Source organism: Plectrocnemia conspersa, unplaced genomic scaffold (assembly GCF_051122295.1).
Source record: "Plectrocnemia conspersa isolate PC_06_02 unplaced genomic scaffold, ASM5112229v1 ptg000002l, whole genome shotgun sequence".
Lineage (NCBI taxonomy): Eukaryota > Metazoa > Arthropoda > Insecta > Trichoptera > Polycentropodidae > Plectrocnemia > Plectrocnemia conspersa.
The window spans coordinates 2,943,312-2,959,234 of record NW_028277166.1 but is presented as its reverse complement, the minus strand read 5'-3'; the positions used below and the strand labels follow the sequence as shown (position 1 = coordinate 2,959,234).

At 28.1% G+C, this 15,923-nt stretch overlaps 1 protein-coding gene across 28 annotated transcripts in view; it reads left to right on the top strand.

The window, feature by feature from the left end:
• Positions 1 to 15,923, top strand: part of pHCl-1 (pH-sensitive chloride channel 1) — a 206,309-nt gene that overhangs the window by 83,395 nt on the left and 106,991 nt on the right. For all 28 annotated transcript variants that reach the window (XM_088205184.1, XM_088205176.1, XM_088205161.1 and 25 more), the window contains exon 2: positions 13,979 to 14,038. The gene's annotated coding sequence lies outside the window, so the exon portion shown is untranslated. The remainder of the gene's footprint in view (positions 1 to 13,978; positions 14,039 to 15,923) is intronic.

Here is a 15,923-nt window from a genome sequence, read left to right as displayed (position 1 = left end):
TAAAGTATTTTCATGTAAGACCAAAAAATTTTAAAATCACGATAAAATATTTTTAATATGGGAAATAAATATAATAAACTTTTTTTTATTTTATTTTTTAAGCAGAAACATACTATATAGCTATAATACAATATATACAAAAAGTATGTGCTTTCTATATTATTATTTTTATACCAATAAAAAGTGTTTTCTGCTACTAAGCTTAAAAGTTTAATTTATAATCATATCAAAGAACTACCAATTTTTATTGATTTGATCACAAATCTAGTAGAACTACTCTTTATACTACCCACAAAATAAAAGTAGTTGACCTTTTTAAAACTCAATTCTGATGTAATATACATTAATAAATGTGTACGCTTGTTCATCTAAATCATATTAATTAGGTCTGAATAATATACTTCACATTTAATATTTTTATTGTATTTATAAAAAAAATATAATTCTTTAGAATCTTATAGTTCTATTCGTGTATAAATTAGGAGCATTTGCCAAATGTGTACTATTATACACATATCCACAAATTAGAGATGACAATCATAACTTCTGTAATAAATCTCGCCCAGCTCGAATACGACCGAAAATTAAAGGCCAGGCACCATAAAGGCCTGCAATAACGGTTATCCAGTCTCAGGGGAAATTTCGTAACAAATGCACAACCGAACCTATAACGCAGCCAACATTTCTAGTGAGCATACGTTCTTTCAACTTAATGACTGGTGTGACCCGCGTTTGTTAGCAAAAAGTGGACCATGTGACAGAGTTGACATTCAAAGTCGACCTTAAACTTATTCCGCGCTTTGTTTCGACGAAAGCTCAAGGACCTAGAAAGCTCGAAAGCTCTCCACGCTGCAACTTTGAGGTGTATTTTATTATGCAGCGAATTCATACAACCAACGGGGATGCACTCTTGTGTTTGTGGCTTTATTACGGACTGAAATGTACTGTGTGGTATGAAATATGTGCTCGTTAACGCTGCTCATTACGAGATGGCTTTGAGCCATTGGTTAAATTTTAAACGAATCTTAACAATGAAACTGTTTTTAATATTAATAATAAATATTATTTTATATATAAGACTGTTACCATAAATTTGCCTACCATGGGAATTTCATCAGCTGAGCTTACATTTTTTGAGCCCTAAATTATAAAATGGCAAAAACGTAGCTTTACTTCCAATATTGACCAAACTTTCGAGAGTAAAAAATAACCAAACACCTCCCCTATCTCAAAGAAATATGGAAGCGCAAACATAACGTACTCATAATATTTGCTTTCTAAAAACACTTTCTTTTTAAATAACATCAGGGCTTTTTACTACTCCGCTTCTGACAAACGAGTTTCTTAGCACCCTTATTAAGTATAGACCAAGATTAAGAATTCTGAAGAAGCAGTCGCTTTTAAATTTCAAAATATAAATCTGAAATTTCCAAATCATGTGATAAAATAGCAATAAAAGCCACATATTCTTTGCTGTTTACCAGGCTTTGTTCTGACATTGTTTTTAATAAATTAAGTTACTGTTTTAATTCTCAAATAGGCACAATAGATATAATGATGTTTGAAACATTCCAAATTTTTTCAAGACACATTTCTTTCAGTTTATTCAATATTTTCACAATATAAATATTACTGAATTTAATATTTTTAAAAGTAGTTTATATTGCATTGCAAAAAAACTATATTTTTCTAATTTTTTTTATGAAACGCTTTTGTGTCTTTTATTTTGACGTTTTATTTTACCACTTTTTTAAAAAAAAAATATAGAAGTCATTAGAGAAAGAGTTATATTTTTTTTAATTTTAAGTATTTTATGAACTTTTATTGAAAAACAGTACTTTCTGGAAGCTTTATGATTAGAAAGTCCCTTAATAATATTTTCTAGTTCATTAGTTGTTTTTGGGTAAATTTTGATCATTTTTAATTTCATTTTAAGACTTACTAGTATTTACTTTGTATTGATTTTAAAGACTATTAGCAATATTTTTAGTTTTTTTCATTACCATAAAAACAAAGTTTTGCAATAGAGTAAAAAAAAATGAATTATTGGGTTTGGGAAGTAAAACTTTTGGTATGTTTCACAGTGATGACTATTATACTAAGTAAAAGGTCTATTTTATTTTCAACCTTTAAACATTAAATTTATTGCTTGATAGTGTGGTTGAAGTGGTTGTTTAAGAAGAAAAGGCAAAAATAAATGATTTAATGCGGTAGTACTTATGTAAAGTTTAATATCCAATATAGATTACGCTTCTCTGACTACCACCAGTAATTCAGGGTGGAAACAGATTCTTTGTTATTGTCTAATATGTATTTTATCAAACTCTTTATCGTGTAAAACGGTGTAACTATAGAATTAAAATATAAACACATAATAATAAATACAAATATACACTTAATGAATACTGTGTATAGACGGAAATACTTGTATTGCTCCTTTTTGTTAAAGTAAAGTCCAACGGTTTCAATGTATTTCACGCGAATATGCTACTGGTAATTTATTTCCAACAAAAACTCTGATTTCAAATAAATATGAGGATGTGTAACAACATAACCTACGTAGATTTTTACACTTGTGCAAACATACCAATTATTTTTTTTTAATTGGCGTCCGCTCGGATACGCATACGAATAAATTAGTTTTATTGCTTCTATAGCGAGACTAATTTTAACGCGACATTATGGGTGATCGCAACAGCTGATTTAAGACGGTGAACAATGTTAAAATCTATGTAATAATAATACTTTTAAAGTGATTTATTTTAAAGTATATAAACAATTGATTTAAAAGTCAACATATAATTTAACAGAGCTACATTGATAAATTGTTTTTATACTGCTATTTATTTTATTTTAATTAATGTTTTGCGTAGTTTTAAAACACATCTTAGTTTGTAAATTATGTAGAATTGCGCTTTATTTTGCTTGAAATTATCTTAGATGCATTTAATGCAGAATTTTCTCGCACTTTAATGGATATGTTATTCTAAAAAACCTATTTCATCCAAAAAACAACAATGTTTTTATTTAAAATTAATCCCGATATTTTATTTACTTTACATAGCTTTGTACAATATAACAATAAAATGTTATTTATTAAAAAAATAGTCAAAGTGTCAATGATAAAAAAAATATATACTTTTACAACCTTGTAGAAATATTTAGAAATTTTCCTTATATAATGTGAAGCAACACTTTAAAAAATTTAATCTGGCCATTAGAAAAAGTATACTAAATTAAAAAACAAATATTATTTTTCGGTTGATATAGTAGGTATTATATTAATCTTAAGATACTGATTGATGGATCAATACATGCATATATCCATTTAGGAAATTACTATTTTGATGTTACATTTTATGAATCATTCACTTAATGGCCTAATCTCAAGATATAACGCCGTGAATCCAGCATCGTAATAAAATGTATATTGATTATAATTTTTGTATATCTTGCAACATCACAAAAAAACAGAATTCGTTATCTGATGGGGTGTAATATTAATATGTATTTATAAATCTTTTTAAATCTTGTTGTTTTTTGTTTATACCAGTAGTTTAAGATAACAAGACAAATTATTAAAATAAGCTTATAAATTTAAATCAATATTATTTATAAAAATATATACAATAATCAATAGTATAATTAATTTAAACATAAGTAATGATAATACATACACTAATGTTTTAAAAATAGAAATGTGAGGTTTAAATTTAGTTGGAGTTGATTAATAGTAATATTTAGGTATACATATTGCTTTAGATTAAATTATTTTTAAATAAATTAAATGTCCAAAAATATTACATGTAGATCATTAAAAAAATGCTTAACTCAATATTGCTCATTTATTTTACAAATATTTTATTTTATATGTTATAATAATAATAATAATTTAAAGTTACAAAACGGTAAATAAGAGCGAGTCTTAATATGTATATTAAAAAAAATACTTTTAAATGTTTATTTTTAATTTAATAATTAAAAAAATAATTTTATTCTGAAGATATAAGCTTATTTTATTTTTTTAATTTTATCTTCATGAACATAAATAATGATATATATAAAAAAAGAGATTTGCCTGAATAAAAATATAAAAGATAAACAGATGGGTAATGAATTCTGAACTTAAAAACATTTGTGCAAAACTTTAACTAGGTTGCTAATAAGTTAATTAGTTAATTTTAAATTAAAATATATTTTAAAACGTTTTAATGAGCTCACTATATTATAGTAATCCTATAGATGTATCATTTCCACTAACGCCCTAGGCATTTGTCCGAATCTCTCGCCCCACAAATACGATTACTTCTGAAAAAAATAACTAGTGGCAATTCGGAAGCTCTAAAAATATCCACCGATCACACCACAAAGAGAGAATCCTTTTGTTGAGTTTAGCAGTGAGCTGGGGCGAAAGATCCATTCGCAGTTGCTGGGGAGAAAAACGCGTATACAGTAAATTTTAAATGACATCTTTATGGGATCGCCTTAAGGGTGAACCTAGTAAACGAAATGGGTTATGGCGAGGGTGTCATGTAATACTTTCAGGTGGTACAAAATGACACATTTTATCCATATTGCTATCACCGCTATATATGTTTGTATACTTTCGTATATTAGAAGCCTCAAAAAGCTAAAAGGAAATCATATATATTAAGTTGATCTATATATTGCATATTTTTTTTAATAAATATTTTATTATTATGTGAACATTTTTATTGAATATTTCAAGTAAATATGTACATTTAAAATTTATTATTATACATAAATACAATTTTAAACAGTATTTTAAATTTTAATGAATGTTTCATAAAAAAAATAATTAATTTCTCCTAATTCATTTATATGTTTTATTATATTAAGCGAATATATATATACTACATTTTTTATTTATTTAAGATAAGTGCTATTTAATAGTATTATTATAAATTCCAAAAATATATTATAAAAAATTAAACTTTCTGTATATAATACAATTTTAGAACATCATATTAAAATCATAAAAATACGTTAAAAATTTTTTATAATTTTTCAGAAAAAAATGTACTAGTATGCATTCATTTAGCACAAGTTTTGTTGTTGTTGTTAAAATGATACATAAAATAGGTCAAATTTACAATACCATATTAATAATCAGGTTATTAAAACTGTACTGCAAAAATTGTAGGCAAGCTTTTTATTAAAAAAATAGTATTTTTTTAATATAAAAAAATTATATATTATTTATTATTAAACGCATTTAATATTAATATCAAACACATTTAAAAATGAACGAATTCTAGTTCATTAATATATATTAGAGTGAGAACTACATTGTGCACTTTTGCACTCGAGTTTTATTTTTTTAGATATTTATTATCAAATTACATTAAATTACTACCTAAAAATAGTAATACATTTTACCGCAATAAAAGACAAATTTATTCGATTTTCAATAATAATTATTTTTTAAATGTTAATTTGTTTTATAAATATTACTTAATTTTTTTTTCAATAAAGTAAAAAACACTTTTAAATGTTAATTTTTATTTTAATAATTAAAGATATATCGATCAATTTTTTAATTCCATGAGCATAAAATGTCAAAGGTTATAATGCAAAAATTTTGATTATTTTTTCCATCTAAGAAGCGAAGCATCGATTGAAATAATAAATCATAAATAAATAAAAAATGTAGTTGGAATAACCAAGGTCTGTAGAAAACCTTCAAGCCAAGTTCCTTTTTATAGAGATTCAATTTTACCATATAGGGACGCGCATTGTCGTGTTGTAAAACTATTCGATTTGTTATCTGGACAGCTGATGAATAGTTTGAGTAGGATTTGCTTCCATTTCTGCAGCCAGAACATGATCTCCCACATCCATAATTAATATTGTAATTTCCTGTTCAATTTTTCTAAGCTATCTTTGCCATTTGCGGATATCTAATGAATCATTAAGCACTTTGCAAATGTTTTTAGTGTCCATAATTAGCATTTTTTCATCAACGGTCAATTTACGACATTAATTTCGGGATTGCATAATATTCATATTATTGTCATATTATTCATTGTCAATATCATTTTAGTCAGTATCAATTTTTATATATGGATTATTTATTTTGTATGTTGCGCTAATTTAAAATTGTTTCTTAGTAACAATCTGGATTAAAAATGTATAAACCATGACCAATATTTTTTCACGATACACTACAAAAGAAAGTCATTAATTTAAACACAATAAACTGTTGTTAAGCGTGAGCAAAAAAAACTTTAGTTACACCATTAATATTTAAATCAAAAATGTTATTAGTACAGGGATAATAATGAATTAAATGTGCCACTGAAATAGCTACGATATAAACAAATAACAGTGAGCAATGGAAACAGACTTTAATTGGCCGGCGTACAAAGTAATTTCTCGCCGGCCAATAAAAATACAGATTCAAATTTAACGTAAATTTTTAATCGAAATATGGATAAAAAAAATTCTTATGAGAAAGCTCAAGTATAAACTGCCATAAATATTCCCGAAAATGTTCCTTATAATCATAATAGGAAATGTTTTTGAATATATTCACATTTTTATATTTTTGCATACGTACCCTTGTCGAATAATCAGAGGCATTCGTCGGTGCTCATCGCGAGCGAAATAACCGAGGCGAGATTGCTCCCATTTCTGGGTTAAGTGCCGAGCACATCTGCGAGTCGCTCGGAAAGCTGGCAACTACCGAGCGAACAAAGAAAATATGGCACAACAACAACAAACAGCCTTCCGTTAAATATGAAACGGTTTTCCTTTGACTCGCCAACAATGCAAACACTAAATAAATCTTAATATTGTTAATCGTAAACACAACGGCAAATAGACTACTATTCTTCCGCTGGCAATTTCCGCTATTAGATTTCCATTATCTGTGCGATTGACATAGTTATTCATATTCGAGATAGATATCCAATATCATGTATTTCTTAGCTCACTGATATTTCTATCTAATCTACTTTTACTTTTTTTCTGTCGCAAATATTATTATTATATTTTGTTGCACTTAGCTATTGATTAACATCCGATCACACATCTTCTCAATATTACCAGACTACTAATCTTACTACAAAATATTTAATCGCGATTATATTCCTGATCCTTTTTAACATAATATAGTAAACATAAAATAAACTTCAATACTCAACATAAACTCCCAAGTCGTATATTGATCAATATACATCCTTATATTTAGATATGTATATTGTGTATACACTGTAACTTATACACACACACCTGTGTAAACTTCAACACACTCCCCGCCTTTCTAACTTCTCCGCTTGCAGGTACATTACAAAGACTTTTGATATCCAAGTTAAAATTTACTGCAGAGAACTTAACTGCACCCCCGGGTGAAAAAGCTCTTCGCTTACCTCACCAAACTTATAATAAACCATTTCCATTAGCTAATTCAGTTTTATCTTAATTTCGCATATTCTTTTTTTTCACATTCTCTCTCTCGATTCTGCGATTTTATTTTATTTTTTGCCACCGCTTTTAACAGGGGCGCGGTGAAACAATATGCATATTGTTATTAAGTTTGTTTTGTGCTGTATATAAACAAAAGCCTTGGAGCATAAACGTAAAGAAGTAGGTCAAGCTTGGGATTAAATTAATGTTTATTAAAGTTTTGTATATTACCTACATTTTTAGTTTTGATTAAACAACTTTATTAAATTATTAATCACAAGCTGACTTTGAGTAACAAAATTATTCTGTTTAAGTATATTTTTTATTATTTTTTTTTATTTAAAATTAAAATCTGTCCTTAGTCCCTGTCCGCAGCATAGTTTTTTATTTAATATAAATTATAAGATTAAAACATTGAGGTATTTACAACTTTCCATTCTTAAGTTGCGTATATCTGAACCTATAATTTTTTGTAAGTACAACCATTGGTTAAATGTAATTAACATCTAAATTCCAATCCATCAAATATCAAAAAAATAATATCACATTTTTGAGGTTCTGATACTTAAAAGTACAGCCTTGGCCATAATAATTGGGTGCCATAATAAATGTATTATATCTTAAAAATCGTGAAATATATAAATAAAAAACCGATTAAGGTTGCTTAAAGTGATTATTTTAAGCTTATTTTTAATATTTAATAGGTCCACCTTTAATTACAGCTGCAACACTTTTTGGCATAGTTCAAGTAATGACTTACTGGTGGACGGCGACGATTTTCTTTATCCATCCTCAATTTTATCGCAACTAAATTTTGGATTTGTAATTGTGTTAATTTTGCCTATAAATGCTCTATGGAATTTAGGTTTAGTGACTGTGTGGCCATTCTAAAAGCGTCAAAACCTTTGATGCAAACTTACCCCTGCTTTTTAATAAAGTATGGCATTAAGCATTTTCTTGCTATAATCAGATAGTAGCGTGTTCTTTGCTTAAAAATATTTTCCAAAATTAAAATTCATATTGCAAGTGTAGTTTGCTACCCGCTGCTGCCATGCAACCTCAGACCAAAACGCTTCCGCCACAATATTTGTATTTAGGTGCTACGCAATCAGCTAAATATTTTTTCTACTCTTAGACGCGCGTGTACCACACCAAGGGCTTAGGATCTTAAAATTTAGAAATTTTTTAATTGATCAAGTTATTAATATTTTTTTATAATAACCAATTTTATTTTAAAATGACTTAAAAATTGGACTTATCGGACCAAATGACTTTCGCCCAATATACAGATGTCCAATCTCAGTGTTTTCAGGCCTACTCTAACCATCGAGTTTTATTTATTTCTGAAAGCTACGGTTTGTGTCGGACTTCTGAGTCTCCGCTTGCACAGACTTCATCAGCTAGGTTTTAATATGTTTTTCGACGATTTTTAAGGGACTCGCAAACTAACATTTGTATTATGACCAAGGTTGTATGTTTATGTAGATTAAATATTATAGAATTATTGTACTATTTAAAAATATCATGTGGCTGCGGTCTAGTAAATTTTGGAAGGCTTGGAACGTTTTCTGTGTGTATTCTCTTCAATTAAAATTAATGAATTAGAGACATCGTGTCGTGAACAATTAATGTGTATATTAATTTCCGATTGATTCAGTTCTTGCGAATGTAATAAATTTATATTGGTCATTTTAGCTTTACTTAATTTGCATTTTTTGCCATTTTTTAAATCCTTATATAATATTCATATTAAACTTGTAAATAAAAAAATTAAAATGACAAATAAATGTCTAAATCATACGTGACGGTTGTAGATTTGGGTGGAGCAGGGCCACTTGCAAATTCACTTTTCTTAAACAAAATCTGTGTTTATTGCTATGCAAATGGGGCAATACAACTACCGAAAAGTTAGTGTTATATGTCTAGCAGATATTGAAGGTGTCTAAAAAGTAAAAGTGTTGTCAAATTTCCAGCTGTGTAAAAAAAGTCATTACGCAGGCGTTATTATAAGACTGCAATATAGTCTGTTTGCGTCTCAAATTACGCATTGACCCGAGGATCAATAATAGGTTTAAAAGTGTGATTTTTAGCAAATCTAAAAAAAATATAGCTTAACAAAGACTTCAAAAATATATTTTCTTAAAAATATAAATCTTTGGTATTTTTCACATCAATAAAAGACAAAATAAGTTATGGAAAATAAAATATTTTTTGCATCTTACATGATAATAAAATTATGATGTGTCTTATGGACAAAAATATTTAATAAATTAGCAGATATACGTAAAAAGTAAATACTAGACTTCGGTATAAAATACAATAGACAAACCTAATATGCTTAAATGTTTTTATTTTACTTTGACAAAGCGTAACAAAATTTTTTTTTTTTAAAATGCAGAATTGATTTTTCAGCCCTGGCATCAAAAAGGTTCAATTAGTTTTTATTGTTGATTTGATTGTTCATGCTATTAAAAACATTCGCTCATTAGCATTTTTGCGTTAAATATTTTAATCTTCACCATGCCAAAATTAGTTGAAAAATTCCACCCTTATAAAATATATTAATTTACTTTATTAACACACAAAATATTTTATCTTCGTCTACGAATATGTTTTAAATAGCTGCATTTATAATATAGTATGAGAGCAAAATTTAGCCTCACCTATTTTTTTATTATTTATTTCTAAGATATGTTTAAAGTCATTCTTTAAAGAAAAATACAAACCACGATAATGTATAGAACATCACGACGAATAATTATTAAATTTTAATTTATATTAAAGTTCATAGTTTCTGAATATATAAAGACTTTTACCATGACCTAAGTATATATTTATGTTTATCTTGACTCAAAGTTTGTCGGTTTACACCGACCGATTTGTTGTTGTCTCGAAATTATTCATCTCTGCTCTACGACCCACAAGGGTTTTCGAATTCTGAACCGGACTCGAAGGAACAATAAACTTTAATGGTCTTTGTTCAATGACTTTGCGAATTTTGTCAAGTTTGACGAATTCCACCTAAGGACTTTCAAAGAGCCGATGATGCGAATGCAACGCGTAATTGTTTATCGCTGTGTTCAAGTTTAATGACTATAACATGACGATGCTTTGATTTTTAGTTTGTAACTAATAATAAGCCGGTGCATTATCATTGCGAAGCGGCTGTGTTCTCATGACTTGTTATTAGTTATAATGCAAAATATACATAATATAAACCTTCTGTACTTAACGACTAACATAAAGTCAGAGTATAAAAGTATTTTAAATATATACCAATCGCGTTATTTTTGGCACTTGCGGTTGATTTTTAGCACACGCTCCACTCGCTTAAATATAAATTCACCCGTACATTGTTGAAAGGCATAAAAATGTACTATGAACCCGCGAGCAGAAAAAAATATAGCAAGGAATAAAATTTAACGACGTCGGTAAAAGCAGTTGTTTAATTAACGACCCGAAAATTCTAGTTGTATTTGTCTATCGTCTCGGTAAAAAGTTTTCTACTATGTTAGCAAGAAGTTATTCTCGCGATGATTTTTCATAATGCGTTTATATACAAGTCAAATAAAATGTATGTAAATACACTATTATTATATTATATATATGAAAAATATGTATAGATAACATAAAACTTTATTTGATAGTGCTGTTGTACATATTTAAATATAATATTCACATGAAAAATGTATATGGATAACATAAAACTTTATTCGATAGTGCTGTTGTATTGAAATATATACATTTAATCATTTGGTAATATATTATTTAGGTCAAAAACAGAATAAGCCAAATTTAGTAGCCTTTTAAAATACATGTATGTATATATCATGCAGTCTAGTTAAAAATGTATATGTAGTATTTTCTATGTTATTTATAATATGTAATGTCACAAATTGTCTTCTGTACATAGTCTTACTGAAGCAAATGGAATTTAAGTAATTGTAGCATTATTAAATTTAAATAAAATATTACTAAATAAGAAACACCATGAAAAAACTTATAAAACATGCTACTGGAAACACAGATTACACGTGGCAATGCGCATTATAGGGCCTGTTGCCTTTGTATCATGCGCAGCGTATTAAATCTAACGAGCGCGCGTCCTTTCCAAACAAAGAGTTTTTAGGGTTACTTATGGGCGATTATAGTACCTAGACAGGTGTGCAAATAGTTATACTGTGTATTATTTAATTAATAACGCAATTATTCGTTTACATTTTTTTTTATTATTGCGTGAAATATATTTGTGGCTAGACTTTCGAGACTAAATCATAACAAACTGTGCAGGTGGTTAAAACTTACGTACAAGAAAATACATTTAATAAAATAAAATACATTTTTTTGTTTATTACTATATTCTAGTTTAATATTTATAATAAAAAACAAGTTAAATTAAGTAAATATACAAAAACTTAAACAGAATATATTTAAATAAAAATAAATCAATTATGAAGCTTATTTATATTTAAAACTATTTACTTGAATAGAAACCTGAAGCTTATAAATAATGTGCTTAGATATTTTTTATTTAGACTTAAAATTTATGTTTGAAATTGTCATATTAACCAATTTTGGAGATTAATGGGTTAATATTGTCTTGTGTAATATATTTATAGTATTTTTATATATGTTTATGGATTTGTTCTTTAATTTTTGATATTATAAATCTACTATGAAGTTAGTTTAAAAAGGTGTGTTATTTATCACTTATTTAAATGACTTGGAACTTAAAAAAAGAAATAAATAGTGTGACGTTACTTTTATTTTTTCTGTTTATTGCTCTTTTCTGTAAAATATTGGTTTTAAAGCCGCAATTGCAGCAATTCATTTGAACCTAAGTTCCACGATATATATAATAAATTTAAATTTGAAGTCTATCTATATATAAAGTTTTTGAATACGTTCTTTATGAAGCGAAATCTTCAATGGGGATGGCCGGCCAAGGACGAAAACTTTTTTAGGTGATTTAACAGAACAAAAAAAGAGGGGATATACCGAAGTTTTTACTTTGATTGCCAATCCAAGATCAGCTGTCAAGCGCTTCTCCAAATGTATTAAATCCCTGTCGTCTAGCAAAAGAATAGTGTTTTTCAAAAATGAATTCTTATTTTCGTAAACTAATTGAAAATCTAATTGCTAAGCCAATGGTTATATTTTCTTTAAAACGACTTCATCATGCTATCATATTTTTCTCGGAAAGGCATTTTACGTAGTTCTGAGAACTATTGAAAACCTTGTTTCTAAGAAACGTCGTTTATATTATTCCATGAGCTGTGTTACAAATTATCTATGAATATATAATTATATTACTGAGTGATAATTTCGTTCAAATTTTTTTGATTTTCCGTTGTAATTTGAAAGTGTTATAACCGAATAAATCTGTACGAACTGGTTAACAAATCAGATGAATACTTTAAAGTTAATATTAACCACCAAACTGAAATGTTAAGGAATCGGTGATAACTATGAATATAATTAATTATAAATTATTATGTGTTACATAATTTTTAATTGCAGCTGAGACCGGTTTTTATTTATAGTAAATTTTTATAAATAAAATTCGATTATGCTGCCGTGGCTTGAGCCTGTGGTCTCTGGATTACTAGGCTAGACCTCACGAACTACGCCATTTCAACCATTGATATAAAAAGATGTTATGTAATAATAATATACTATACCATTTGATTATATACGATGTTAAGTTTCAGTTTTAAAGAATATTTTTTCTCTTGCGTAGATATTTGTTGCAATAGACAACTGTTAATGTGATTTACTTTTATTATTATTCAATATGATTTTTGGAAATAGACAAATTTTTGCAATTAAATGTATCAGTGAGATTCATTGTCTAGGTTAAATTAAAATATTATACATTCACAAGTAACTGTGTTTGTTGTAGTAAATACTGTGAAATTTATTCGAATGTTATGTGCTGTGAAATTCAAAGAATTTTAGAACTCAATCGGAAATCGCGTAGCTATTTCCTCGTTTTTTCATCATTGAATCAATAGTTAAATTTCATTGACTTTTAATTGCTCGTTCTCAAGCCATTCGTTTTATGCTTACCTTACTAGAATTAATTTACTACTTATCAAAGCCATAGTCAATGTATTGTTTTATTTTAAATAATTATCCAGGAATTTCACAGTAAACATTTACAAGCAGAATGGTAAACTTTTATAAATAAGATAGATTTATAATAGTTTATCTATTCATACACACGTTCAGGGGCAGAACTAACACGTACAAAAAGTTTCATTTCAACAGGATATAAAGTATGTGTCACCAAATGTTTTATGAAGGAAACATATATTTATGTTCCGAATTTTTTGGACGTAAACAGGAATACCCTACGTCGAATACGTTGACACGCTTCAATGTACCCAAAGGGTTGTATCGCTAAAGTTTTCCTATTAACGAGAGCCGGGACTCCAAAACACGTTCCCGGACCTCTGGTAGTTTACCATAACAATGAAAGCTTTTACTCGGACGCGAGCTTAATTCGAAATAAAAATAATATATATTATTATTATTTTTATTGTTTCAGATTGAAGTCTAGTGAATGAATCGTGCAAGCTGAGTTCGCGCCAAGGAACGTACGTTTACGGTGAGTGGCGGTCTTTGTTATTACAAATTGTGTCAGAAATATGGAAACTTTCTCTAGAGGGTGTTTTTTTTCTTCTTTGTTGCATAATCGGCGAAACAATGGGTCTCTTTTCGCCAAAGGCGAAACCCATTCGAGACAAAGGGATTAAAAAAATCGCTCGCCTTTGTCGCCTTTGGCGGGGAAGAAATCGCAAAAACGCGCCATATATAATCGCAAGTGTCGACCCTTTATTGCGAACCGTTGTGGGATTCGAGACTTTTCTCGGGTCAGTCGATCTCAACCAGCGATGAGTAAATTACAATCGAACCCTTCTGTGTTTCGCCAGAGACAGGAATCCTTTGTATCTCAATATAGAAAAGAACGAAATTTATTCCCCTGTGAATAAAAAAAATATTTATCTCAAAAATAATATTTAGGGAAACCTAAATGTAAAAATATTACTACAAAAATAAATATGAATATCTTTATTTTTAATCAAGATATGTATTACAAATGCAAGCATTTTTTTTTATTTTACCGACTTGAAAGATTCTTTGTATTAAATATACTCCAACCTTTCAAAATAATCATGCGTTAATATTTCTTGCTAAGTTCTGATGCCTTGAACTATGAAGTGCCTGATAAAGTATCTGAGAAAGTGTGAAATAGTGATAGTTAGTTGTCCGTGTTTATCCGCGATTAATGGCTGGTGATTTGACTCAATCTATTATAAAGTTTTCTCACGGTGGTGTTCCATTTTATCAAAGAGTCTATTTTTTTTTAATTACTCCAGTTTTAATTTAGGACTACACCTAATTCCTATATAGTATTTTTGCAATTTGTTTTGTCATCTGTATTTAGTTATTTCTTCCTTTCATATTCTGGTCAGTCGAAAGACTCTTATATGAATGGTCAGGTGTGCCAATAGAAATGTTTTAGACAAAGTTATTGGTTGCCCGCGTTTGTGGTACATTTTACAAAAAAATGGCGATCAATTACAAAAGAGTGGCAAGTTTTACAAATTTTACAAACCCAAATGCACGGGCTATCTTTTCCTAAGCCAATAGATATTTTCTCCTTTCTGATTTATCGCACGTACCTTGTAACTTAAGCCGTTAAGAGGTTCCCTACGGTGTTGTCCCATTTTAACGAAGAAACCCAATTTATTTTAAACGGTTCAAACGTTTAATCAATAGTCGAACCCGTGTTTAACGGCTAAGAATATAAGTAATCTCTTCAATTGTGAATAAAATAGTGGTTCAATTGATAAACTTGACAATTTAAAATCAATATGATTTCTGTCGTGCTCGTTTTTTTATGTTTGTGTATTTCTTTTGACTACATTACACTTTTTTATACGTTTTCATAGTTTGTCTTGTAGCAATTTGCAGGTAATCAAAAATTAATAATTCTCGTCTTCATTCGTCATCAAATCAACCTGCATTTCTGTCACCTTTGCTTTTGTCAATGGTTTCCCTGGCAGTTTTTTTATTTATTTATTTATTTACAATCTGTTTATACATGAACAATAAGTATTTTTTTATTATGATATTGCTATGTAGAGAAATTTATTTTATTATACTAATTTACTATTTTACATTTATTATTTGTCATGGCAGTTATTATTATCTTAATATATTATCTGAGTTCTGATACATAAGCTTTGTCTTACTGCCCTTTAGTTTTGCTTTATTCACTTGCAATATACTTGCAATACTTTTTGCTTTAGTCACAATGTATTTCCCTTCAGATACTTAAATTTTCTACTGTCTTCGCCCCTCTCATGATAATCAATTTGTGATAAATTCGCTAACAAACATCACTATTTAATATTTTTACGTACCCCTGCAATTGTTTGTGTGCTTAAACAACTTGTCAATAACCTTAAGATGAGTAGCAGCAGTTA